Below are 254 nucleotides of genomic sequence, written 5' to 3'. Positions count from 1 at the left end.
GAGAGAGAGAGAGAGAGAGAGAGAGAGAGAGAGAGAGAGGAAGCGAGCCATTGCGCCATCAGGAAGTGGCTCACCACTGATACACGCATGTATAGTTAAGCAACGTAAACCAATACAATTCCAAATGTGCGCGTGAGAGAACGTAACACTCTCGCTATATTTAATTTCGTACATGGATAACAGATAAATTTGATGTATCAAAGATAAAAAAGGAACATATATACATATAAAATTTTTTTTATATATTACTTATG

Source organism: Atta colombica, unplaced genomic scaffold (genome assembly GCF_001594045.1).
Source record: "Atta colombica isolate Treedump-2 unplaced genomic scaffold, Acol1.0 scaffold27, whole genome shotgun sequence".
NCBI classification, from domain to species: domain Eukaryota; kingdom Metazoa; phylum Arthropoda; class Insecta; order Hymenoptera; family Formicidae; genus Atta; species Atta colombica.
The sequence above is the reverse complement of the archived record's forward strand: the minus strand, read 5'-3'. Positions refer to the sequence as shown.